The sequence below is a fragment of the Lissotriton helveticus genome, chromosome 2_1 (genome assembly GCF_964261635.1).
Source record: "Lissotriton helveticus chromosome 2_1, aLisHel1.1, whole genome shotgun sequence".
In the NCBI taxonomy this organism is placed as follows: Eukaryota; Metazoa; Chordata; class Amphibia; order Caudata; family Salamandridae; genus Lissotriton; species Lissotriton helveticus.
The window spans coordinates 786,316,805-786,342,527 of record NC_136059.1 but is presented as its reverse complement, the minus strand read 5'-3'; the positions used below and the strand labels follow the sequence as shown (position 1 = coordinate 786,342,527).

Here is a 25,723-nt window from a genome sequence, read left to right as displayed (position 1 = left end):
TGTGCATGTAAATAATAAACAAGCATTTGCAATGCAATAGGTCTCGCATTAGGAAAGTGTGAGCTATTGGTATTGTAAATGACACATTTTTTATATATGTGTTGGCTTTGAAAATATATAAATGAATAGCATTGTTATTCACAAAGCCAATAGCTTACACTTTCCTAATGCGAGTCCTATTGGCTACGGCAATGCTTGTTAGTAGCAAGCAAGGACAGTGCTGTTGCGGTGCTGGGTGATGATGTCGTTGGGCCGAGTGATGTGGTGGTGCCCCCCCGAGTGATGTGGTGGTGTCCCCGAGTGATGTGGTGGTGCCCGAGTGAAGTGGTGGTGTCCCCGAGTGAAGTGGTGGTGTCCCCGAGTGAAGTGGGGTGTCCCCGAGTGATGTGGTGGTGTCCCAGAGTGATGTGGTGGTGTCCCCGAGTAATGTGGTGGTGTCCCAGAGTGTTGGAGGGTGGAGTTGGAGGGTGGAGTTGGATTTGGAGGGTGGATTTGGAGACCTGTCTGGATCTGAGGTGAGCAGGTAATTGCACGATTGATCGTCCAAGAGATAGATCTCTTTTATAAGTTAGGTTCCAAATTATGTTCGCCTTTAATATGTAACGAGCCGAAAGGACGTTAGATGTGATGGCCTAACCCTGTGATATTACCTGTTTACATGGATCCGACGTACTCTGATACACAAAATGACAAACCACTTTTCAAGTGCTGCAAGGTGTTTGGCGTTTTTACTCAACTTTCTGGTGAAAGTATTTGCTTTCTCCAGCACTTCAGGAGTCTGCTCACGAACCCTGTCACTAGTACTTTACTTTGCCTTGCCTGCCCCCGCTTGTTCTTTGTAACATCATTGCACGTTGGGCGCTATCTAAGAAGCCTGATCGTGCTGCTCAGCTTGCAAGTGCCTGGGAGTGATTCAGTTTGGTGTGTTCTGTTGCACAAGGTTCCTCCATTACTCCCAGCAAACGCCCGACTCGACAATACTGGACAATCTTTCCAGTACTATAAATCTACGTTTGATTGCTCAGTGAGCTGAATGCCTGCTGCACAGCCCCAAGCCTGTAATCTGAAGGTCGCAGGGTTTAAACATTGATTGTACATGTATGCTTTTTAATTCGACTAAATGCGAGCCAATACACAAACTGATTAGAAGCAAACAAGAGACAACATAGCTTGTGATGGCCATAAGGGCCTCGTGGACCAGGCATGTCATGGTTAAGATGTTCTATTATTATTGAATGAGAAAGAAAGACCTAAGGTTTCTCCTCGTAACTAAAGTAAGCAATATGTAGTGACGTTACAGTGAGAAAGATGACTAAGTGGGATTATGTACTTGCTGTAGAAGATTATATGTGCAAACCGTATGACTACCAGGGAGGTAGAACAAGGTGGTGCAGTAGTTATCCCCTCTGTCACTCGTCAATAAAAGTTACTCATAACCAAAGTTTTACCTATTGTCTTGACTGGTTAAAGGTAATGAACAACCATTGAATAGCAACATACATTTCCGACGATTATAATGTTCTCCATCAAGCAGCTAGCTTTATGTCTAGTGAGGCCTGTGGGTTATGCATGGCAGCACATAGCATAAACAAAATCAGTTCACTTGTCAGCTTCTACCTTGTTTGTCTCCAGGCGTTGGAAACATGAACTAAAAGATAGATTCTTAAAATGGTCTTTAATGCTAGTTGCATGTTTCCAGTTTTCGCGGAGATTCCAGAGCAGAGGAATTCTTTGGCAGTCCCTGGGCACAGGACAAGCAGGAAGAAGGGGCGGGGACGGGCACCAAGAGCAAAGGGGTGGGCTGGGAGTACGCTAAGAAGCAAATGTGAGAGAATGAAGAAAGACAACTACAACAAGCACATCTCCATTTTCAGCCCAGTTGCGATAATATGAGTAACAGTTTTTGTCAATCAGTTTTTTAATATGAGTAACAGTTTTTGTCAATCAGTTTTGTAACGCATTTTGTGGCACTATTGCAAAACTGAACTATTAGTATAAAAGTGCAGCCCAAAATACCCGGATGTCTCTGCCGGGCTACTATTCTGATAACACACTGGCAGCAGCATTCCTCATCGGTTTGACAATACTGGTCCTGTGCGAGTGCAGGCACGGCTTGCCTTTGTTTTAATAACGCTTCACCATGTTGCCGAAAAAAAGAGAAAAGGTACAAGCAGAGAGATGACTCCGTAGATGAGCAGCCTCTGGGCTACCTCCTACAGGGAGGGGTGATCGAGGCAGGAAGATGTAATTAGTTATCCGAAATGAGGAAGGAATGTGAAAAGCTGGGATTTCAGTACATGGCTGACCCGTTCCTGGCCACGGAGGCAGCAGGGGCAGTGCAAATGGGGGCAAGGCGAGGGAAGATGACTGCAAAAGAACTGCTAGAAGAGATGCGAGTGACCGCTAAAAGGGGTTTGATATTGAAACACTTTTATCCCTTAAAAGCGTTCTTGCACATGTAAAGACTTACGGAGCAGCAGAGCTCCCAGGTCGCAGCAACTACTATCAGAGCACAACAGCTGGGCTTTCCAGCTACAGCCAATGAGAACATTAAAGGGGGAAGAGGGAAAGCCACAACTATTAGCGCAAATTGCTCTCCATTCCAAACCAAGCCTGGGAGCATCACCTGTGTTTGCTCACAAATGCCGAAGGTCACACAATGAACAAATAGGCTCGCGGGAACAAGACCTCCCAAACTGAGCGATAACAGTCTGCTGTAACAACTGCAGACGTTCTGTGTGCACTATTTTTAAAATAAACAAGGCGATCGGTAAACAAGGGAGCAGGGGGGCGGAGAGGGGTGAGTCTGGGACTGCGTTCGGCGTCCGGGATGCACGCGCATGTAAAAGCGCACTATTCAAAACAAGCATTGGCGGCCCCTTTGAAGTGAAGCTCATGGCCTCGTGGCCGTGAAAGCGGGATGTAATTAGGGGGGAGGAGAAGTGAGAGAAGTGAGGCCGAGCGCGCACTGCGCACGCTGGGGAAGTGACAGATGCCTGTGGGAGGGAGGCTGATGGCTTTGATGTGGACGCGCTTTCCGCACGAGTGCACCACACGAACTGTACGAAATCCGCGATGGTTTAAGACCTTGGTTTGCCCACTATACTCTCATCTATTATCTCTTGCGGGATTAATAGGCTAGACCTAAAAAGACTCACCAATACTCGATACCCACTTTATTCACATATTTCCTAGCAAATATAGTTCCAGGCCATACATGATAATTGTGATCAAACATTTCACCCCAATTCATCACAAGTCAAGAGGTGTGCCGATTTCTCAATACTTAATACATGCAATATATCCTGACCCACAACTGATGGACTCAAATTAGTATCTATGCTAAATTGCTCACTTAGAACAGTTGGAGTATCACGTACAGGTGTCTCACAAATGTTGGATTAGGCAGCATGGTTCAGAACTTCATCACAACATATCAAAAACTACAATGTGATTATGCTCCAGTGGGCAGATTCCCTGTGCTACATATCACACCACCAGAATGCTTAGGCTGATACTAAGCAGCCACCCTTTTCACACCTATGCATGACTTAAAGTCTCAGAATATCAAAATTAATTCTCCAAAATCGAAATCATGCACATAAAGTTACGCCAATATATATGTGAAAATATGGCAAAAAATGTAAAGTCAAATCAAAAACGGGGTCACTGTTCCTAAGAGATACAGAAAGAAAGTGTAGATTCTGAACAAAATTTAGAGGACAGTCAACAAGACTGGCCACGGGTCTATACAGACTACAAACACTAAAATCACACAAAGCTACTAGTGTACATTACAACACCCTTTTAGTAGCACCAACATTTCAGGTTTTTTACTCTGGCAGGGCAATCTATATATTAAAATTGGATTGATATCCCTTAATCAGTTTTAACTCACTCCGTCGCACACACCATACATCACCCCACGTGGACACCCTCACACTCCTCAAACGGCGATAAAACCAAATGATCTCCACTAAAGTGACCCTTTGGGGTACCCTTAGGGCATTGCAGCGCCGGCCCAACAAGGAGCACCGGCACGATGATGAAGCATGACATCCCCAGGGATAGGTAAGGGCAACAAGAAACATGCTTGACTGTTCTCTACATTTTGTTCAAAACCTACACTTTATTTCTATATATCTCTTAGGAAGTGACCTCTTCTTTGATTTGATTATCGTTTGGGAGCACGTGCACTGGACCTTTAATAGCTACTAGCCCCCATCCTCACCTTCGTTGATAAAAAAAAAGTGGCATAATAATGTAGTCTGCTAACATAAATATAATGGGTCTCCATCCCTGAATGCACTGGCATGTCTACACAAAAGGTCTACATACCCTAACTTAGGACACAGCTAAAGGAGCATCAAAATGAGACCCAATCCTGTGCCTACAGATGCACAAACATGTCTTCTTCCATATTTAAACCTGCTGGTGTTTTGGTATTCAATTTAAGAATGTACCTGATTCTAGCTGTCTGAGGCATTGTTCCCTTTTCCCCCTCTAACATTGCTGGGGACCACATCCAGGACAAAATAGGTAAGTACGGTCACCTTCCCTATCCCCATGGGTATGACATTCTTGTTATGTTCACACTTTACATTCAACAGTGAATTCACTGATAACTTATACATGTATATATTTATATATGTATGGATAAAAAGATAGATAGATCGATATAGTAGAGTCTATACACGACACCTTGTAAATTGTCTTTTCTTTACTGTTTCAAGATGACAGGCACCAAACCTGGAGTGAACGGGTGGGGTGGGAGGGTTTGAAGGGGGGTTAGGGGAAGCAACAAAGTGCTTTGGAGGGTGGAAGAGGGAGAAACAGGGAGTGTGGGGACAGTTATTTGAGGGGTGAAGCAGCAACCTCCCCCATGAAGTGTTGAAAGGACACAAGCACTGACAAAGCCAGCAGGTCTCGCCTTTAGGACCTACTGGCTTTGCCAATACATTTTAGCTATGCTGTGCAGCACCCCCACCCCAGTCTGTGTATAATAAAACAAAAGCTTATTTTTTATTAAAAATAGGTGGGGAAGCAAACCAGACTGGGGTGGAGCACATAGCAACAGCCGGAGCCGGCAGACACTAAAGCAACTCAGGGAGCCGGGAGCAACATAGAGGGTGCAATTTGGGGGGGGGGGTGAACAACAGAAGGTACAGGGCAGTACAAATGGGTGAGGGAGAGCAGTATAGAGGGCAAGGAAGAAAGATATAGTGTCACGTAGAGTTGGGAGGGGTTAGCACACTGGAGAGAAAGCAACAGGGGTGGGGGAACACATATGGGCAAGTGTATCACAATGGAGGCAGGGGAGTACCACACTGGCGAGAGAGAGCAACACAGAGGGGAAGAGAAGCACACAAGGAAGACGGCTGTGATACCCATGCACTTCTGTGGAGTGCTTAAAGAAAAATACAAAAATGACTGCCTTAAAAAGTCAGCAGCGTAAGAGCACCAGCAATTCGTCCATGTTCCATTGTACAGAAAATTATTACTATTCAAGACTCCCTCTCTTCCTCTTTCCAGCAGCAACCGGTGAGTCTGGGGTGTCCCATGTCCGATCATGGTCCTCTGTTGTGTGAGTTTCCTCCATTGGACAATGCAAGTTCTCTTGCCATTCTGTCCAACCTTAAATCTGGATCTCCACAGGATCCGTGCCCGGCCAAGTGTTTAGCGAACTTGGCACCTGTGCTAAATGACTTGGTCAACCCCATTTTAAACATGTCACTCCTATCTGGGGTAGTTCCTAAGGCTTGGAAGAGCGCCATGATCCTGCCACTCCTGAAAAAACCAGCACTCGACCCTCTGGTCCATGCCAACTACAGACCTATCTCCTTACTCCCGGCTCTAGCGAAAGTGACTGAGAGGTTTGTTCACAGATCGATATCTAACTTCATCGAGGAAAACGATCTGTTACATAACACCCAATCCGGTTTCCGTGCGAATTTCAGCACGGAAACTGCGCTCCTCGAAGTCACAGACGCTATCCGGGAGGAGCTGGATGCTGGAAGAAAGGCGGTATTGGTCATGCTTGATCTGTCGGCGGCATTCGACACCGTTCCCCATGCGCTTCTCCTTGCTAGACTCTGGGATTTTGGCTTGCAGGGAACGGTGTGGAGGTGGCTTCAATCCTTCTTAGCCGACCGCCGACAGACAATCTGGGCTCCTCCGTACTCCGCTGAGATGCCGCTGCTAGAAGTGGGGGTTCCTCAAGGGTCCATCTTGAGCCCCCTCCTTTTCAACATCTTTATGGCTCCTCTGGCAGCGGTCGCGGGGTCTTTTGGTGCCCGGATTGTCACCTACGCTGACGATACCCAGCTCCTGTTTGTGAGCAACAGGAACGGTCTGTTTAACGACGAGCAGATCAGAGGTTGTCTGAGTGCGGTTTTCGAGTGGTTAGGACACCATGGACTGAAATGCAACTCCGACAAGTCGGAGCTGCTCTTTTTCGGGTGCACCTCCGAGCCGGACTGGAAACCCTGGTGGCCGCAGGAGATGTCGTCCCCAGTTAGCTCATCCCAGAAGGCCAAAAATTTGGGAGTGATCATTGACAATGATCTTTCTTTTGGACCACATATTTCCTCTCTCACTGGGAAATGTTTTGGCATCCTACGGATGCTACGTAAATTTCTACCTTTAGTATCCATTGAGCACAGGAAAATTATTGTCCAGGCACTGGTGGGATCCAGACTGGATTACGCCAATGTCTTATTTCTGGGGCTTCCTAAATACCTGGTCAGGCGTCTTCAAGTCGCTCAGAATTCTGCAGCCCGAGCGGTCTTTGGTCTCTCAAGAAGAGCTAGAGCCACTGCTCTTCTTTCGACCTTACATTGGCTCCCGGTTGATAAAAGGATTCTTTTTAAAACTTTGACTACGACCTACAAGGCCTTACATGGCATCGGTCCAAAATATATTTCCAATCGTGTGTCTTGGTACCAGCCTTCCAGATCTCTTAGATCTGCTGCGCTATCCAAAGTGAGGGTTCCCATTATTAAGCGCGCCAGAGCAGGAGGTCGGTCCTTTCGTTATCTAGCTCCTCGTGCCTGGAATGACCTTCCGATTTCTCTAAGACAGGCTTCTAGCCTGATGTCCTTCCGAAAGGCCCTTAAAACATGGCTTTTCCCTTAGACCGCTGCTGTTCTTTTTTCTTTCATGCGTGTGTTACAATTCCCTTCAGTGTTATGTTTCTCCCTCTTTTAGTGGGTACCTTCGAAAAAGCGCCGGGATGCTCCAACTGGAGTGGCCGTGCGCTATAGAAGCACAAAAATAACATAACATAACATAAAATAAACACAAGAAGAGGAATGAAAGCCCACATATGCTAGCGAATAAGAAGCCATCAAGAGTGACAGGAAAGCCAACTAATAGCAAGCAATGGGTGGTCTCCAAGTCCACTGTAAGCCAACAGTACATCTTGCAATAAGCAGCGCATCTGCTGCCTACTAGGCAAGACCTAAAAGGTAGTTCTCTCAATGCAAGCAGTCGAAGGACACAAGAAAACTAATCAGAACACGGTAAAGAAAAATGTTCCAGAGTCAAAAGAATAGCGAGGAAAACCACGTAATGGGAAGCTGGGAAAAGAGATTGCTAAGAAAGACAAGAAATTAAGAGCAAGCGCGGATCCAAAGACCAACAGATGTATATATTTGAATTTATTAATGACTGTATCTTCAACAACAGACTGGTAAAACTGTCAAACAAGACCTAAAACGTGGCCATTCTAGTAAGGTGTTAAAATGCCAGGTCCAATAGGGTTGAAACGCCTCTGGATTCAGAATTAACTAAGTACTAGCACCAGCAACTTTGATTCCACAGCCTGCTGCATTATCAAAATTCTCTTTCCACTCGCTCCTTGGTGTGCCTTACTTGTGCCCCCGATCTCGCCTGCAATTGTGCCTGGTATCGTATCGATATTGTTTATTAACCTGTATTTGTGCCAGATTGTGCCCCCGATCTCGCCTGCATTGTTTTGGTGCCATTTGTTGTGCTCCCCACTCCCTGCCGCTGCTCCCCCGCGGCCCCACCCCCGTTCCCTCCAGCATCCCCGGACCTCGCCACCCAGCTCCCGCCTCCCAGCTGCTCCTCCCTCGCTCCGCCCCCCTCCACGCTCCATTTATGACAGAGTGGCAAACGCGCAGCGGGCGTGCCCTATGCGCGCCGAAGGCGCGCCAAAGGTAAGCCCGTCTGCGCCCGTCCGCGCCTGGACCGTGCCCGTCCGCGCCTGGACCGCGCCCAGCGCTAGACTCCCTGGCTCCCGCAGAGGCCATCCCTCCCGCAAAACAAACGACGCCGCAGCCCTCACTGCACTCAACACCGGCCGACTCCCCGATTGCCACCGAGCCGCCCCAGGACGCACCCATGGACCCTTCACCTGCCAAGCCTGCAAGTTCTGCTGCATCAGGACCCACACTACAACCGCACACGCCAAACAGAGCTCCAACAACAACCACCTGAAGTGCATCCTGCTCAACACCCGTTCGGTCCACAGACACGCCATTGAACTATGGAACCTACTCGACACCATAACTCCGGACGTCGCCTTTCTCACGGAAACCTGGATGAACGCCTCATCAGCGCCCGACATAGCCATAGCCATAGCCATCCCGGACGGATACAAGATCATCCGAAGGGACCGCATCAACCAAACAGGAGGAGGCATCGCAATCGTCCACAAGAACACCATCCGCATCTCGACCAGTTCCGACGACACCCTCACAGCCACCGAACACCTTCACTTCCAGAGACACACCGACCCCAAGACCACACTGAGAGGCACCCTCATTTACAGACCCCCAGGACCCCGCACACAATTCAGCGAAGACATCACTGACTTTGTCAGCCCACACGCCCTCCCCTCCGTTGACTACATTCTCCTAGGGGACCTCAACTTCCACCTGGAGAATTACAACGACAACACCACCACCCTGCTGGACAACCTCGCCAATTTCGGACTCAAACAACTGGTGAACACCCCCACCCACTACGCCGGACACACGCTCGACCCAATCTTCTCCTCCAGCAAGCACATCTCCTTCAGCCACTCCACTGGACTCCACTGGACAGACCACAGCTGCGTCCACTTCAGCTTCAGAAAGAACACAACTCACCACTTCCCGCAACAGGTCCCCTGCAGAAACTGGAACAAAATTACTGCCGACCAGCTCTGAACCAAAACGCTCCCGCCAGATCAACGGACCCAAATGAAGCAGCCGTCAATCTCGCACAGTGGATCACCCACTGTGCTGACGACCTAGCACCCCTGAAAAACAATCCCAACAAGCCAGGAAGCAAAAAAGCCTCCTGGTTCAACGACGACCTCAAGAACTCCAAAAAGAACTGCCGCACCCTCGAGAAAGCCTGGCGAAGAAACCCAACCACAGACAACATGACCGCCCTCAAGAACGCCACCCGCAAACACCACCAGCTGATCCGCACCACCAAGAAGTCAGCATTTAAGGATCGACTAGACAACAACGCCCACAACAGCAAGGAACTCTTCAGCATCGTCAAAGAGCTCACCAATCCCAGCGCCGGCAACAACGACATCACTCCCTCTCAAGACCTCTGCGACTCTCTCGCCTCGTTCTTTCACAGCAAGATCGCAGACATACACAACCAGCTTCGGCGACCAGACCACTGCCCCTACCACTGAACCGAAACCCCCCACCGCCACCCTCCGCGCCTGGACCCCGATCAGCACCGAAGACACCATCCGCATAATGAACTCCATCCACTCCGGATCGCCTACCGACCCATGCCCCCATCACATCTTCAACAAGGCCGACTCCGCCATCGCACCCCAACTCTGGGACATCATCAACTGCCCCTTCAACACCGCGACCTTCCCGGAGAGCTGGAAGCATGCCGAACTCAGCGCCCTTTCTGAAGAAACCTTCAGCAGACCCCACCGAACTTAAGAACTACCGCCCCATCTCGCTCCTCCCATTCCCCGCCAAAGTCATAGAGAAGACCGTCAACAAGCAGCTCGCCGCCTTCCTTGCGTCTAACGGTTCCCTCGACCCTTCACAGTCCGGCTTCCGAGCCAACCACAGCACCGAGACCGCCCTCATCGCAGCCACAGACGACATCCGAACCCTACTCGACAACGGGGAAACAGCGGCCCTCATCCTCCTGGACCTCTCTGCAGCGTTCGACACGGTTTGCCACCGCACCCTAGTACAACGCCTCAGAAACGTCGGGATACAAGATAAGGCATTGGATTGGATCATCTCGTTCCTAGCCGGAAGAACCCAGAGAGTCCGCCTCCCCCCTTTCAGATCAGAGGCCACCGAAGTCATCTGCGGCATACCACAAGGATCATCACTCAGCCCCACCCTCTTCAACGTCTACATGAGCCCCCTCGCATCCATCGCACACCAACACAACCTAAACATCATCTCCTACGTGGACGCCACTCAGCTAATCCTCTCCCTCACCAAAGACCCAACCACCGCCAGAACCAACCTACGCGAAGGGATGAAAGAAGTAGCCGAGTGGATGAAGAACAGCCGCCTAAAACTGAACTCAGACAAGACAGAAGTCCTCATCCTAGGATCATCCCCCTCTGCCTGGGATGACTCCTGGTGGCCCCCGGCCCTTGGCAGCGCACCCAAACCAACGGACCATGCTCGCAACCTGGGCTTCATCCTAGACTCCTCCCTCTCGATGACCAGACAAGTCAACGCCGTCTCATCATCATGTTTTAACATCCTACGCATGCTCCGAAAGATCTTCAGATGGATCCCCATCGAAACAAGGAAGACGGTCACCCAAGCACTTGTCACCAGCCGACTGGACTACGGTAACACCCTCTACACCGGAACCACAACCAAACTGCAGAAAAGACTTCAACGCATCCAGAACGCCTCCGCTCGACTCATCCTGGACATACCTCGACAAAGCCACATAGCCGAACACCTAAGAGACCTTCACTGGCTCCCCGTCAGCAAGAGAATCACGTTCCGTCTCCTCACCCACGCACACAAGGCCCTCCACGACCTAGGACCCAAATACCTCAACAATCGCCTAACCTTTTACACTCCCACCCACCAACTGCGATCATCCAATCAAGCCCTCGCCACGATTCCACGCATCCGAAGAGCCACCATGGGAGGAAGATCCTTCTCCTACCTGGCGGCGAAGACCTGGAACTCCCTCCCCACCCACCTCCGTCTTACCCAGGACCACCTCTCCTTTAGAAAACAACTCAAAACCTGGCTGTTCGATCAATAGCTAACCCCTCCCCCTTAAGCACCTTGAGACCCTCTGGGTGAGTAGCGCGCTATACAAATTTCTGATTGGATTGGATCTTTGAATCCACTACTCAGCCCTCTGTCTACAAATACCCTAAAGCAGCTGTGTAGTTGCCCGAATACTCTTTGGATTACCCAATCAAGGCACACACATTTCACACTATCAGAGTCTGTGGAAAAGAGTTTAGCAGTTCGGCATTTCTAATTGATATATTTGTTTTGGAAATTAATCAAATATGATTCACTGTTCACAGGCATCTCTGATGTAATGTGTGATCATACATTAATTTAAAAGCCTCGAGTACACTACAAGAAATCACAAATAGGAGCTATGAGTGGACAAAGAAAACATGCTTTACATATATTTAACAGGTTTAATACTGTACAGTGCTACCACATCAGAGCAACAATGGAGTATATGATAGAAACTGCTGCTACTGTCCCATGTATTCCACCAAATAGCTGCTCTCATCTCAACATATGTTCCGCTGAACAAGAAAATCTTTGGTGGACCATCTGCAACAGATACCTCTTAGCCCAAACGTCTATATTCGTCTCCCCTGATCGCGCACAAAGTGTGCCTAAAAGTCAACCTGCTCAAGAGGCTGAGCTGCTGGAACTGGTTTGGTCTAGAGCAAGATGTAAACTTCAGGGGAGACTAATATAGACGTTTGGGGCTATACATACCCCATTCCCCACCGATGCATTTAAAGCTGTACGACTGATATTGGTCGGTAGCTTAACCCCAACATGACAGAGGGTTGTTGTTTTAGTATATAGATCCACAACCATTTCTTGTGGTCTATACCAGTCTTGAGTCTGAAGACACCAGGTCATCCATACTCGTTGCTAAATTTATTCGACCTTCAAATACCATCACAGATCTTAATGGTTTTTTTCACACTGTTCCGAACGGGACCGATCTATACCTTAGACGCTCTCCTTACAAACTGTTTGATCATCTCATGGGATCGTCACGGAATTGCTACGCCCTGATGAAGTTCCGCATGGAACGAAACGCGTTGGCTGGGGGCACTAATAAAGGACTTTTCCACATTATTGCGAATCTTTGGACTTCTATTTCTGGTGCACCATCCTTATCCTCAACATATTGGTATCTGTCACAACAGTGGAGCCTTCGTGTGGTTAGCTCCGGATGTTTTGTGCACAAACCTACTTAAGAGACTGAAGTGCTTAACCGTGGTCAGCCACACTTCTTTGATTTGTAAGACACTTGCCACCATTTCCATTTCTCAACAACGGGACTATGAGATCTGACATTGACCTGTATCCTCAAATTATGGACTGTCCCTACATTACTTAGATGTCACCAGCATGACCAGAAGCCCCCCTCCCTGAACACAGGACTCTTGGAAGCATGAGGTTATCACATATGCTTCAAGTACATCTGCCTCCTACGTCTGCCTAACCATAAACAATGTGCAGCCACGGTTCTTAGAAAGCCAGTACTGTTTGACTGTAAACACTTGTTCAAAAAATATCCACGTTAACCTCTGGAGGTCTCTAATAGTATACAAAGGCTAGACTCAACACCCAGTAGCATTCGAATTTCTCATTTTATGGTACCTGTATTAGCATGTATGTAGTGCACAACCTGCCACCGTTATGGTATGGCAGTACATTTGGTAGTTCAGGGATTAATTCACAAATGGTTCGCAGGTTTTCACAGCAGACCACAATCTAACTCCGTTTGTAGAGATGCAGTTAGTAGAATCAAAGACTGTAAATCTGTTAGGCGAGCTTGGTAGGCTTCGTGAGTTGTGAGTTTGAAGAGTGATGGCAGAAAACTACAGGAAAATAACAAATTCGTCAGAGTAGGCAGAGGGGATCATAATGTCCAAAAATGCCCAACGAAAATGGATACTAGTCAAATTTATTCAGCTTTATTATTAATATTGAAAGACTGGCTTATTTCTAAAATAAAACTAAAATAAACATATGCCTTGGTAGTACCGCACAACACAGATACTAACTGCCATTGTTCACTCGGAGTCAACTCATTAACCCGAAAGTACTTCCACACACTCCGTTGTGAAAAACTCTGTAGTAGTGACTACTCCAAGGCTACCCATCGTGCTGATAGTGAATAGGCTAACATTCACCCCTTATAGAGTAAGAGGGGTCCACTGGCAAAACAAACAGCAGACCAACGTACAATTTGCTGTACATACAGTTATTTTCTTGGATGTATTCTAAAAGACTAACGGCAGCAGACAATGGTTTTACTAGGGTTCTTAATTTATGTTGTGAGTTCGTTCTAAAGTGGTAGACATTTTAAAAAAAGTAATGACCGTGACTAAACATTGTTTTTAATAGTGTGTGTGAAAACCAATAATGTTAAATTGCAATTGCCTCAACCATTAATATTGCGTCTCACAAAGCAGTCATTGAATGCTTGCGCAAACTACCCAACTGAGTCATGGAGGCTTTGGATGTCTAACTTCCAGACACTGACCAAGAATGCTGGAGAGTGGCAAGCACATGCCGTCCAACCTTTGATACAGCTATGTGGATCCTACAGAGTCAGGATTTGAGAAAAAGAATGACAACAACAGTCCCAATAAATCCAGTCTACTTAGCTATGCTATGGTGCCTATAAAGCACGTGATAGATTTGTACACTTCATTTGCACTACTTTTGCTCCACCTTTCAAGAAGCAAATATTAAATTATACTAGGCTAGCCTAATTAGTTCCAAGCTATTAGCATTCGAAACTTGTGATTTTAAACAAATGAATTCCCAACATTGCACACTTAAAACCAGCATGTGAAACACGCGAGTTTTGGAAGCACAGTTTATGTGACTGTGGGCCAACAGAAGATGCAACAGTGAGTAAAAAGGCTCAGAGTACAATTACTATAGGAATGTGGTCTTCCGCTGCCTGCTGATGTGCATCTATGTTTCCATACAAAAAGTACTACGGAGAGGTTAGAATTGTACATAATGTAGTTAATTTTTCTGCTATTTACCTCTGGAATGGAGACTAAATATGGTAAAGTAGTTACTGGGACAGCACAATTAAATGTTCACGTTTAATGCATAAAGAAGACCGACATCCCAAAATTGTTCTTAGTGGCATTTGCTGTTAAGAGTACACGGGACTAGCATGATCCAAGAAACCCTGAAAAAACCCATGGCTCTAATGAACTGAAACGTGAGCGGCTGTACATCCAAAAGAAGGGAGGATCAACTTCCTTACTGAATGGAAACGATGTTCTTGTTGCTGACCTACTTAAATGCATACATGAATACATCTACAAAGGGTGGGAAGGACTGTCACACCTCACGAATACATGAACTTTGGTGACAGGCACCGGTGTCGGCTTCGTATTTAGATGGATCGGAGCTCCGCGGGTTGCGGCAGCGAATCCTTGCTATTGATCGCTGGGGGCACCGGTGCGTCGAGGTCTCCCATTATCCGGCGGTGCATACAAACACGTACACAAACTGTACAATAACCATTACATCCTGAGACAAACAAAGACAATCTGGGGTACATGCGATTATCATCCGTAGCGCACCAGTACCATAAAGGCCAAACCAGGAGATAGCAGACCGGAGGTTGGGGGTCCTTCGTCCTTTATTTATCATCAAACACCCCCCCACCCCACCCCCAACACTCTTCCGGCTTCAGCCTTTCACCAAGACTTCCGTCTCCAGCCATTAATTCAATGTGCTGAGATTTGGGTTTAGACCTACGGCATCCTAGACACTCCCACTGCCATGATCCCCCTTCTCTTACCCATCCCCCCAAGCTGTCAAAAAGGTGAGGGTTGGAGCTCCCTGCTCGCTCGTGAATACTCTGCCCTAACAGAGCCGTTTGCTCAGGGGACGTGCAAGCTGGGAGCACGAAAACGCAGACACACATAGCCAGACTTGCTTCTTTTCACCTACCCCATCTCTGCGCCAGGCTGCTGCACCTTCTACAAGCACCGCTCCCAGCTCTACAACGAGCGCGCGCGCACAACAGCATCGCCACCAAGACGGCCACGCGCGAGCCTCAGCCAATCAAATCGTAAGCAGTAGGCACGGCAGACGCACCGCTACAGCAAGGAAGAGGGCGGGCCTGCTCTACTCGAGGGGCGTGCGCAGCGTCCAGCTGACAACCCTGCTGGCAGAAGAGATCTTTCGTATTATGTGCAGAACGAGAAGCTAGATGGTTACATGGTCTGTCTCTCACAAAACACCGCCCACGATGCCCGAGCGGCCGGGAGACTGGCGCGTGGCCAAGCTGCGAGACTTGGGGCGCGCCGGGGCAGGGTGAAAGGTCAAACCGACTGTCACCAGGGAGGAAATGGCAGTCGAGCAAAGAAAGGGACATGAGTAGACGACAGAGTGAGTAGGAAACAAGCTGCTTCCCACATGTAATGACACACACACTGGCATTCACACTGTTTACCACACAGGAAGGAAATGGCCTGACTGGACATTGCAGAGATCCCAAGAGTAAGGGGATACAATTCAGCCATCGCAGGGCAACCGCCTCCACAACAGCCCGTCACAGCATTCTCACATGCACAGTCCTCCACCCACGCCAGACACCGCTTTCATGCACATCCCCACTAGCCTCACTAATACCGTATACAATTCGAAATATAATTAACACTTTATTTACAAAAATAGTTAAATGCTTCACCGTAGAGCTTCACGGGCACTCTTTCTACAGCCTAAGTTTCACCCCTAAAACTTCATTCTGGTCCAAAACCTATCCTGAATTAGATTTAAACACCCCTTCTAAACATTTAATACTCTTGCATCGAATAGTGTAAGCAATCACATGGAGATTGGACGGGAACGCTGACACTTTTCTGACACTCACCTCCAGTCACAGATCTGGGTTGAATCCATCATCGTTCTTTAGCTCACTTTGCCACCCCAGTTCAGACCCAGCTATATGCAAATCAGTCTTGTCTCTGTTCTTCATGTGAACAGTCCAGCCTGAACTGCCAAGCTGAATCTTCCCTGGACCGGAAAGAAGCATTCTGGGACCAGTTTCGGAGTTTCATCCCTCATCAGCCAGGCTAGATTGAATCAAGTGGCATAGTGAGCAAGGGACCCACGCCTAGGCATACCCTGCCAGCTTAGGGCGAATAAAGCTAACACAAGGAGATGATGGACGTAGCGCTGAAACTTTTCACTCACCCCCTTGTTTGCCCTAAAATGGCAGGGTATGCCGAGTCGTGGGCCAAATAGAGTCAGCTCATTCTGCTCCCTTCAGGGGCACTTCATTTTGATAAAACACTAAACACAAACACGCAGATTGTAAACACATTGCTAAACACAAAAAACTGAGCGAAGCATCTCATTTTTGTGCAATGCCTTACCAATACTTTTGAGAAGTCTTTTTAATTGAAGGTCAGACCTCTAAAGTGCACCGTTTCCTGTAAAAAGAATGACAGCCTACCTTTTTTTAAACATTAACATTATCCAACATATTGCTGAACCACTAAGGCAGAATCAAAATGCCTTGCCAAATGTTTTTTTGCCCAGCTTTGCCAAATTGAGGTATGCTGTGATATTCTCAAGTAACAAAACCAGGGCTTTAAGTTTGATTTAAAAGGTGGGGGCGGAGGGTCTTTAAAAGGAGCATGGCCAGATTAGTGCCATTATGAACCATTTCCAATAGATGTGGCCTATGTAATTAAGAACTTGGTTTAAAAAATGTGAAATCGTGTGCTTCACACAGCGCTCCACTCGACTAGTATTCAAGTGTCGCTCTCTGTGCTTTCTGTTATTCCAACCAGACAGATCACACAATAACAGATATGTGCCTACAACAAGCCAGACCTATTGGCTTTGGGAATACTTGTTTGCTGTATCAGATTAATGATTAATAATACTGTTGACAAAATTTGGATTTGAAACGTTTCAATTCTGAAGATATGAAACAATTAAACCTTGCTTAGGTCTGTGGCAAGAGCAATGGTCTTCCGAGTTTTGCAAGCGCTACTGTTCTCCCACTCATATTACTTTCTTCTACAGCATATTTGTGGGAGGCACCCTTTTTCTTCCTACATCTTTTTGAAACCTATCTGCATATTTCACACATATTTCCTCTTCTGCATCCTCTTTTCACTCTATCTGCACCAACTTATTTGCATCTCCTTAATTTCCCCATCCCTCACACCCATTCCTCTGGAAGCACTCATTTCCTTTTGTTTTCAGTAGGTCAATATTTTACCAGTTTTGCACCTTCTCCACTTATTGTCGTGATTACCATAATTACAAGTAACATGTCACCATTGCTCTGTGCGCTCTGCAGAGGGGCCAAGGATTGGATGAGCATTCATTCAAAGCACCTTTATGAGCCACTGATAGTGCGAAACACTCACAGCACCTATCGTCAGCCTCAACGGCAGAACTCTCAATTGCAGCTCATGACCACTACAAACAACCACTCACAACCTGAACTTGCACAAACACCCACACCACAGCCCACCCATTTCCCAGTTCGCACACTACAACATTTATATGCTGCATGAAAAGAACTACAGGAAAACAGAACCTTCACAAAGGCAAATACTGTTCGGTAAGTAAATTAAGCACAAAATGTGAAATCTAAACGTGAGCTACCTCATGACATGGCTTACCTTAATGGTTGTTGTAGTCATTGTTGAGGTATTCTTGTTGAGAAATTAGTCTGTAATGGACATCAACTTAGGACCTAATAGGGACCCGTTTCAAAGTCAGTTTTTAATTACTGCAGAGTGAGAGACCGATGGGGACCCACTCCACTTAAAGTCTTGGAAAGAACACCATTCCCCAATGGTGAAATGGCCCATGGCATAATTTCAAATGAAGTTTCAATAAGAATACATCTAGGTTTTATGTGTTAAATATTACCTTGGTTTAGATGTCACAATTAACACTCCAACACTTTAAAATAACAAGTCTGCTACATTACCCCTTGTCGACACATTACAGCCTAACCTTTGACATCACCGATACAATGACTTAATGCCTCCCATTCCCACCTTGAACCTCCCACAACACAGACCAAGAAAACATCCAGCCACACAAAACTCATCTTACTTAGTTTGATTCCATCAAAGTCACCCAGTATAACCTTTGCTTCCCCTCCCCTGCTTTACCACCTCTGAGTGATCGTAGTGCCACTCCACCTATCAGGAATTGTCTGTCCTGCAACAATCCCAAAAGGCCTTTGAAAAAACAAACAAAAAAACGTTATTGGTTTATAGAGATACCACATAGACAGTACAAAGGAAGAATCTTGCAGTAAGCATCCTGCCATTTTGTCCAAGTCGGGTTATCCAGGGCCAAGAAGACCCACCAGAATTATACAAACTGACATTGGTGGTTATACAAACAATACCAGTAAACCATGACACCGAAAGGAAAACGTCTCTAGTCCAAGGGTCCCTGAATCCAACATTACAAAATAAGAACTTAACTTTTCACTAAAGTCAGAAGGCTACTTTAACAGAACAGGTCTCATACAACAGTACATCTGGCATACTCCGTACAGCCCAACATTTGACCATACTAATACAATGACTTGATGCTGACCATTCCAACCTTTACATTTCCCACAACACATCCAAAGAAAACATCCAACCACAGGCAAACTTTATTCTACTTTCCATCATGAAGTTACTCTTTGCAGCTCTTGTCACCCATCTCCTGTTTCACCTGTAACCGACCATGGACCCCACACCCATTGAGCTAACGTAGTTCACCGTGTAATGAACCCAACCATCCTTACGTATTTTTGACCACCCATTTGCCCTGCCACCCAGGAAAGTGTTTTCCTGCCCCCCCCTCCTCAGTCTAAACTACCTTACAGTCACTGTTAAAGTGGGGGTTACCCATAGCTGTTTGGCCATCCAGCACAATCTCCTTGTGTTTCTCCACACCTTTGCTCTGCTCCACATAATATCCCTTCATCTCTCTGGTCACCTTTCAATGATGTCTTCCTAGCCTTTCTTCATACTTACTATGCAGTAACTCAATCCATGTAATGTACGCCTCCCAACCACAACTCTTTCAAGGCTCCACAGGTCCCTTTTCATATCTTTCAGCAATCCAAGTCCTGACAACTTAACCAGATTGTTCTCCCTCTTAGATGTAGCAATAATAAGTTTGGGTAAACACCCCCTTCCACTTTTCAAAATGATCAGTGAGGCAACGCAACAGCTGATTCCACATCATAGCAATTCTCCCACCCCAAAGTCAACACAAAGGGGGGCACTGTTCCAGATAGGAAATGTAGGGGAATGGGTACGAGGTGCTAGATCACGGACTCAGTGAAAGGAGTGAGGGGGAGTGCTGGGAAAGACAAATCTTGTCTCTTGTTGCCCTCACACACCCGAAGGATGTCATGCGTCATCATTGGGCGGTTGCTCCTCGTCGGGCTGGCGGTGCAATGCCCTACAGGTCCCCAAACCCCACCATCACAAAATCACAATGCAGACACTACCAACCCAAGCTGCTTTCTCGAAAATTCTCATCGCAGCTTGCTTGGCGGCACACTGTTTGAAGTACTGCCCCACGATCCAAACTGTGGTCACACCACCCACTGATCCAGCAACATAATCTGCATCGACCAAAAAAACCATTTAACATACAAACACTTCAAGGAATTTTTGGATTCTGGTCTAACCTAATGTATCTCCCACAGCACTCTGATTTCAATCTATCTTCCACACACGCTCAGAAAAATCTAACCTCAATGCTCTTGTAGCTGCCCCAGTTCTAAATTTGTGCATTCTTAACAGTTTTGTTGGCCAAACTAGACCTCCTAGCGCCTTGTGCATTCTGCCATGTCTTCACCAGACATACGAGATCAACCCCATACAGTACAATGTTTTCACCCTTCCCTAATTGGTCAGAGTGAGAAATTGGGTTATTAGTTGCCAAGGATGAAGAGTCGTTACCAACATTGCCTTTTTATTGGTAACCAATTACCCTATAGTAGCTCTTGACTCTCAAGAGTAATGAAGCAGAGCAATCCAAGGTCTACTCACAGGAAGCCACGTTGGCTAGTAACACTAATCTGCTGGTACACAACACTCAATAAATCATTGTCCAGTCAGCGCTTTTCCTATTGAAAAGGAAAAGTACTTTTATTACACACACTACTAAATACTTAACATTAAACTACAAATATATACATTCAAGTAGATGGAAATTACTCTGGTGAAACATTCATATCATGTTACTACCAAGTGTGTTCTCGAACTCCAAAATGACAACAGAACCCCCCCCCCCCCCCCCATCTATACAAAATGCAACTACACAATATGAGGGGGGTGTCATTATAATCAAGGCAGACCCACTGGCTTTCTCCTCCTGTCCTGGAGGAGAATGCAGCCCAGACGACCGGTATAGCGGCTGACGATTGGCGGCTGCTATTTTCATGAAGGGGAAGCGAGGCCAACATTTGGGTGTCCTCACCTACGAGTGTGTTGCTGGTACGAGTCCTGTTGGCAACCACCGGACTGCGCTTGTAGCACCGGTGAGGTCCCAGAGCCCTGATGAAATTGCCGAAAATAATTAAGCAATGAAACATGTCGGCTGTTCTAACTGAAATGGTCTAAAACATGCTGTTCTTTTCATCAGAGTGCAATCACTGCGAATAATAAAGTATGTACAACTGCAAGTGAGTCACAACTCATTTTAGCTTGGAGAAGCAATTTTCTTCTTTTACGTTACTGGGTCCATTTGGGTGATGGATGACCCAAGCATCAACACTACACTTGGTTTCTTTCTTCACCTTCTCTCACAAACTATAAAACTTGGGCACAATAAAACATTTTTGTTCTTTTTCGGTCATGAAAGGTACCAATGATGACAACGTGAGCGCCTTTGGTGATGCTTATGTGAGGCTCCTTTGGTGGTGCTTATGTGAGGTACTTTCTGACCTTTCACAGCTTTTTCTGGTTCTGTTTATGATGTGAAAGTATGTATGGTGAGCTAACCAACTTTTAAAATTTAGAGTACAGAACACTTGAAACTGAGCAGGACTGGTAATTTGGTGGAGCCAGCCTTTGGCAGAGATTAGTTACAACGACTGCCCCAGGTATTTTGAAAGTGTACAGTGCTCATTACAATCAGGTCACTTTTTAGGTCTCGGGTAGCGTAGGCTGCGCACATGCACAGTCTCGCTGGCGAGATTTAATGACTGAGTAGCGAGGTTAAACCCGCCCCTCTTCTCCATTGGCTGGCCTCCTAAACGGTGGCCAGCCATTGGAGAAGAGGTCTCAGTGACGTCATTCTCTCGCTCTAAGCCCCGTCTTTTTCGGATTGGGGGGGGGGGCGCGTTTTTCGTTTCTTTCTCTCCTCTTCTCCATTGGCTGGAATGTAAACAACAAGTCAAAAACACGCCCGTTGTTTACATTCCAGCCAATGGAGAAGAGGGGAGAAAGAAAAACACGCCTCCCAGTCTGCAAAGTACGGGGCTTAGTGACAAATGGCGAGAGCGTGGAGCGCTTGTTTTTTTCTTCTGGCTAATCCTGTGTGCGAGCTCGAGCACTATGGCGTGTGCTCCGTCAGATCGGGCGCCGACCTGTCGACCAGAAGCTTCCTCTACCGCCAGGGTATGGGTCTCTTCCCCTCTTCACTCTTGGTGAGCACTTAGGGAGCGAGACCTCTCCCTTGCATCTGGGAGTTCGGGCCCGATGTTGTGTGCACTGCGTGGCCCGGTGACTTCTCATTCAGTAAACGGCGCTCGGTGGGTCCGGCGGCAGTCAGTGACGTCAGGAGAGTACGAACGAGCAGAGTTTTGGGGTCTGTGAACCTTGGAGCACGGCCAGCAATGGCCCGTGAGTACATAGAATGGGGGTCTTGCTGAGACTGGAGTTCGCTGTCTGGTATACGTGCACGGCTAGATTGATTAGCTATTGTATAGAGGGATTTGGGTTCTTCATACTCTGTACTTTCAACAGCCGGTACTCTCCGCTCCCCTGCCTAATTTAGCAGGGTTGAGAGTGGATTTTGAAATAAATGTGTGTGGGGCGGTAACAGGCTTCCGTTGTGTGCGTCCTCTTCCTCCTTGCCGTCGCCACGTCAACGGTCTAGTGGGTTCCCAGGGAGAGGCTGGCGGGCCTAGCACTGATCATTTCCCATTAAGCCTTGTGACATTTCAGTGTGCGTGAAACGATATTACCCCCTGGCACTAGCACCTAAGACAGTGCATGCCTTCGATCACTTTCTGAGTGCACTATCTTCATCCACTTCCCTTCCTATTTACTGTGCGCGTCGCCTGAGGCTTCGTTGCAGAGTTCAAAAAGATCATCCATCCAAGGGTATAGTGAGTGTTCCCGTTCTAGATATAGCCCCTCTAGACCACCTAATACCCGTTAAAAAATGATGGTAAACCATTGTTCGTGAAAGCCCCTACTTACCTCGCGACGTCGCCAACACAATGGAGGTAGGCCTGCTTTCCCCCGTGACAGCACGGAGCTCCCGAGTTTCGGTTTCTCTCCCCACCCCCTCCGGACAAAACTGACAATGCGGCCGAGCGAGTTCAGGGTCTGAATTCGACTGGATTGTGACCTGGTGAGGTCAGTTTCAATCATGGCATGTGTAACCGAAATTTGATGTGTGTGTGTGTGTGTGTGTGTGTGTGTGTGTGGCTGTGTGTGTGTGGCTGTGTGTGTGTGTGTGGCTGTGTGTGTGTGTGTGTGTGTGGGGCTCTCTGTGTGGGTGCAAATGCAATAGGTCTCGCATTTGCGAGAGATTAAGCTATTGGCATTGGAAATGACAATGCCATTTATTTATCTGTTTTCAAAACCAACACATAAATAAAAATAATGTCATTTACAATGCCAATAGCTCTAACTTTTGCAAAGACGAGCCCGTTGCATTGTAAATGCTTGTTGTATGGTTCAGAGTGGAGAGCTGGTCAGTATCCCTCTATTGCTCCTCCTTTCCCATGATTTATTCACCAGCTCCAGCACCCTCAGTCGCCAACGTCCCATAGTTCCTGTGGCATCCTGGTACTTGCCTCGTCCGCACCCAAGGTCAGCCCACGGAATCTCCACCAATGTGAAGGAAACAATGCATCCACAAGGTTATTGACTGTTCCTGGAACATGCCTAGTCAAAAAACTAAATACATTTCAAGAAGCCTAGAACAAATACATGCAGTAATCTCAAAACTCTCATCCTTTGCCTTCTAACTATTCACAACCTCTACAACAGTTTCATTATTCACATTAAAAGTCACCTTCCAATTAGCTAAAACTCTACCCAACCGTATCACTGTCACAACCAACAGGAAGAATTTCAGAAAAAACAATGCTCTTCCAAACTTGCACCAAACTACCTGGCCAGGGCTCTGCGTACCATCTCATATCCCAAAACAAGCTAAGCAGTTTGAACCTATGACATCTGAATATACCTGAACCTGCAACTACCATTCATCTTGCTCTGAATACACTGTCACTCTGTTCAAAACATTTTAAAAACAGCAATCCATATCCTCAAATCTTCTCTCACACTTACCTTCAGCTGAAGTCCGATATGACATCACAGTACCGGACATCAGAAATTCCAAATGTCTGCAAAATTCCCTTCCTGCTCTCACTAGCCTACATGCAAAATGTAGATGATCTGGCAACACTTGCACCTGCCTCAACTTCTTTGACCAAACTCCTTCTTCCAGCAATTTATAAAGAAGCAGGATCAGTTCCATCTGAAATATGTCCAACTTACTGCCTGGAAATTTAAAAACTGTATTGGGACCCTCAATCTCCTCAGGTGCCAACGGAGGTGCCTCCCTGCACTACTTGCTGAAAAGCTCATAAAGTTTACCCCCACTATAGAAACATGCCTGTACGACAAACAAGTAATCATCCAGATAATATATAACATGAACTGAACTAATCCTGAAGGCAAAATCCATTGCAAAAAGGAACTGAACAGTCGAAACAGTGAACATGAAATTGAGCATCCCATTGGTAAAACCCTATCTACAAAAATGTCCCCCTCAAGTTGCAAATCCAATAATGAACAAGCATTTACAATGCAACTGTGTCGCCTTTGCAAAGGTTAGAGCTATTGGCATTGTAAATGACACATTTTCTATTTATGTGTTGGTTTTGAAAACTCATAAATAAATGGCATTGTCATTTACAATGCCAATAGCTTAATCTCTCGCAAATGCGAGACCTATCGCATTTGCACACACACAGAGCCACACACACACACACACACACACACACACACACACACACACACACACACGCACACACACACGCACACACACACACGCACACACGCACACACACACACGCACACACGCACACACGCACACACACAGTGGTGGATGTGGTGGCGGTGGATGTGGTGGCGGTGGATGTGGTGGCGGTGGATGTGGTGGCGGTGGATGTGGTGGCGGCCGATGTGGCGGCGGCCGATGTGGCGGCGGCTGTGGTAGAGGATGCGCTGTGCCGGAGGTCGACGGCACAGAAGCAGGAGCTGGGCGAGAGGGCGAAACTCTGAAGCGAAAGTGAAAGCATCCGCTCCCCGAGGTGCCCTGCCCAGGAAGGAAGAGCTGTGGCCTCCTAAACTGCTGCAACTATCCTCACACCATTTACCCAGAGGAAACCATACGCCAAACATTCCCAGAGGGTGCAGTTAGCACCAGGCTGCCTGCCAAGCCTGGGATTATGACCCAATAATAAGTCGGTTAGCTACAGATGAATACCAATGCTAGGACCACCAGCCTGGAGGGATGAACAGATTTACCCGGGTGAGTGTATTCTTTAGTACCCGGGAAAGGGCCACGGGCGTCCTCCGAGAGGTGTGTGTGTGTGTGTGTGTGGAGGGAGGGGTACACTACGGCTCCCGGTTATGCCAGGGAGATCGCCCAACTGTAGTCGGGCGGAGACCGTGACCCTCCCCGCTGTCTCGCCCTGTGCCCGTCTATACAGAATTTGCCTCACAACTCAAAGCGGCTCATTTTCAAGCTTAAGGAGACACAGAATGAGCAGGTGGGGGAGGGTAGTACTGCCTTCCCACCTCTTAATACAAGCTTTTCCTGGTCTCACTCACCACTTACGGAACACCGCCATTTTGACAACCACCTCCCTTACCATTATAACCAATACCATAACGTCCACCATTACGACCGCCAGTATCACCATAACCTCGATTGCCACGTCATTTGCGCATGCTTTAGAACACGGGAGCAGGGTCCTTTGGCTTTGCCTTGATTGTTTCCTATGAGTTTTGCCTTCCCTCTCTCGGAAGGCAGCTAAATCTGGTTTACCTTCAGGGGTGGTACTGTTGAACAACTTTCGTGGTGCATTTTCGAACATAGAATTTCACTGAAATTAACAATGATATTTTATCACTCTAAAAAAGTTAAATATATGTGATAAAATGTTGCAAAGATGTGATAAAATGTCCCAAAGAAGCTAAGATTACTTCTCGAAGTAGATGAAAACACTTTAAATGTGGCAGGCAGGATGGGTTGAATTG

At 47.1% G+C, this 25,723-nt stretch overlaps 1 protein-coding gene across 7 annotated transcripts in view; it reads right to left on the bottom strand.

Annotated features, from left to right (window-relative positions):
* APC (APC regulator of Wnt signaling pathway) overlaps window positions 1-25,723 on the bottom strand; it is an 897,802-nt gene that overhangs the window by 518,445 nt on the left and 353,634 nt on the right. For 3 of the 7 annotated variants that reach the window (XM_078675504.1, XM_078675506.1, XM_078675509.1), the window contains exon 1: window positions 15,174-15,339. The exons of the other annotated variants lie outside the window; for them this stretch is intronic. The gene's annotated coding sequence lies outside the window, so the exon portion shown is untranslated. Of the gene's footprint in view, window positions 1-15,173; window positions 15,340-25,723 lie in introns of those variants that run through there. 7 annotated transcript variants of the gene reach the window in all.